The 2,832-nt window shown below is 40.5% G+C and overlaps 1 pseudogene; it reads left to right on the forward strand.

The window, feature by feature from the left end:
* Nucleotides 1-573: 573 nt before the first annotated feature.
* On the forward strand, nt 574-936 carry LOC147343945 (cytochrome c oxidase subunit 6A1, mitochondrial pseudogene; annotated as a pseudogene).
* Nucleotides 937-2,832: the final 1,896 nt, after the last annotated feature.

A 2,832-nucleotide genomic window follows, 5' to 3' on the forward strand; every position in this document is an offset into this window, starting at 1 on the left:
AATTTAAAATTTTGATATTTTTATTAAATTTATTTATTATGCAAGCAATTCCTTCTGAACTTTTTTCTTAACTTAAATAACTCACAGAAGTCAGAAAATCAGGAATAGCCATCATGTCTTCAAGCAGTTCTTTACCCATTTGCCCAGAAGGTAAGCTGCAGGAGGCTGTGGGAAATTAAATTGGAAAAAAAGTTCAGGCCATTTCATGAAGGGTAAGAAAGTGAAGGTGAGAATTTTATTCTGTAGGCAATGGGGAGTCTTTGAAGGTTTCTTAGCAGGGGAGTAACTTATTCTGAACTGTAGAAGATTAATTTGACATTGGTGTGTAGAATTCATTGGATGGGAAAGCAACAGGAGTTAAACATTTATTTTAATAGTCCAGGTTAGAGGCAATGAGTATTTGAACACAGATGGTCGTGGTGGGAGAGGAGAGGAGGGGCTGTGGCAAGACACATCACTTAAGCTGAGTGAATAGGGTGAGATGCCTAATTAGATATGAGAAATGTGGGAAGGGCAGGAGTCAGATTTTACCTGGCTAGGGGCGTAAGGTGATGCTTAGGATCTAGATTGAAAATGGCAGTGGCAGCTGGATTCCAGGTTTCTAGACTGCTAAATTGTTCCTGGTTGCAGGTGAGTCAGCCTATGTCTCATGGTGTCAGTGGTGAAGAGGGTTCAGCTTGCCTCACCTACTTCATGGTACTTCCCAGGGTGGAGTGAGCATCATGAATGTCTTTCTAAAGTTGCACCATAGAGAGAAGAGACCTGAGTTCATAGCCTACCTCTTCCAAGCCCTTTCCTTGGGGAAATGGTAATCATACTCTATTCCATAACCCTTGTGTGAATCCAGTTCCAACTGGCTATGAATTTGAAAAAAGAGAACATGGGCCACTAACCAGTGGGGAACACAGTACTTGTTTGGACAATTACTCTGCATAAACAGGCCAGAAAAGTATACAGGACCTTAAGCTCAGCATCTTGTATCCAGTGATGACTATTATACTTGATGACTATTGTGCTGATCTTGCATCGCTTTGCTTATGAGAGGTGGTGGCTTAAATAAATAACTTATTCATGAGCTGGAAAAATGATGCTTGAACTGGAAAGGAAAAAAGAAATAGTAAAGAAATATTAAAACTCTATGAAACTAGTATCGTTAAGAAAAAGTACTTTGTAAATTTAAATAAAAGGTCTTAATGACCCAGAAAACCATGATGGTGTTATCACCCACTGAGCCAGATAACCTGGAGTGTGAAGTCAAGTGGGCCTCAGGAAGCATCACTATGAACAGAGCTGGTAGAAGTGATAGAATTCCAGTTGAGCTATTTCAAGTTCTAAAAGAAAATGCTGTGAAAGTGCTGCACTCCATAGGCTAGCAAATTTGGAGAACTCAGCAGTGGCCACAGGACAGGGAAAAGGTCAGTTTTCATTCCAATTCCAAAGAAGGGCAATGCCAAAGAATGTTCAAACTACCACACAATTGCATTAATTTCACATGCTAGCAAAGTAATTCTCACAATTCTCCAAGCTAGGCTCCAACAGTATGTGAACCAAGAACTTCCAGATGAAGTTCAAGTTGATTTTAGAAAAGGTAGAGGAACCAGAGATCAAATTGCCAACATCTGTTGGATCATAGAAAAAGCAAGGGAATTCCAGAAAAATATCTGCTTCATTGACTACACTAAAGCCTTTGACTGTGTGGATCACAACAAACTGTGGAAAATTCTTTTTTTTTTTTTTAATTTTATTTTATTTTTAAACTTTACAATATTGTATTAGTTTTGCTCAATATCAAAATGAATCCACCACAGGTATACCTGTGTTCCCCATCCTGAACCCTCCTCCCTCCTCCCTCCCCATACCCTCCCTCTGGGTCGTCCCAGTGCACCAGCCCCAAGCATCCAGTATCGTGCATCGAACCTGGGCTGGCGACTCGTTTCATACATGATATTATACATGTTTCAATGTCATCCTCCCAAATCTCCCCACCCTCTCCCTCTCCCACAGAGTCCATAAGACTGATCTATACATCAGTGTCTCTTTTGCTGTCTCGTACACAGGGTTATTGTTACCATCTTTCTAAATTCCATATATATGAGTTAGTATACTGTATTGGTGCTTTTCTTTCTGGCTTACTTCACTCTGTATAATAAGTTCTAGTTTCATCCATCTCATTAGAACTGATTCAAATGTATTCTTTTTAATGGCTGAGTAATACTCCATTGTGTATATGTACCACAGCTTTCTTATCCATTCATCTGCTGATGGGCATCTAGGTTGCTTCCATGTCCTGGCTATTATAAACAGTGCTGCGATGAACATTGGGGTACACGTGTCTCTTTCCCTTCTGGTTTCCTCAGTGTGTATGCCCAGCAGTGGGATTGCTGGATCATAAGGCAGTTCTATGTCCAGTTTTTTAAGGAATCTCCACACTGTTCTCCATAGTGGCTGTACTAGTTTGCATTCCCACCAACAGTTTAAGAGAGTTCCCTTTTCTCCACACCCTCTCCAGCATTTATTGCTTGTAGACTTTTGGATCGCAGCCATTCTGACTGGCGTGAAATGGTACCTCATAGTGGTTTTGATTTGCATTTCTCTGATAATGAGTGATGTTGAACATCTTTTCATGTGTTTGTTAGCCACCTCTATGTCTCCTTTGGAGAAGTCTATTTAGTTCTTTGGCCCATTTTTTGATTGGGTCATCAAAGAGGTGTGAGTACCAGACCACATTACCTGCCTCATGAGAAACCTGTATGCAGGTCAAGAAGCAACAGAACCAGACATGGAACAACGGACTGGTTCCAAATTGGGAAAGGAGTATGTCAACATTGTGTA

The sequence above is a fragment of the Bos grunniens genome, chromosome 26 (assembly GCF_055505025.1).
Source record: "Bos grunniens cultivar Pamir isolate PY7600 chromosome 26, Bosgru_T2T1.0, whole genome shotgun sequence".
Lineage (NCBI taxonomy): Eukaryota > Metazoa > Chordata > Mammalia > Artiodactyla > Bovidae > Bos > Bos grunniens.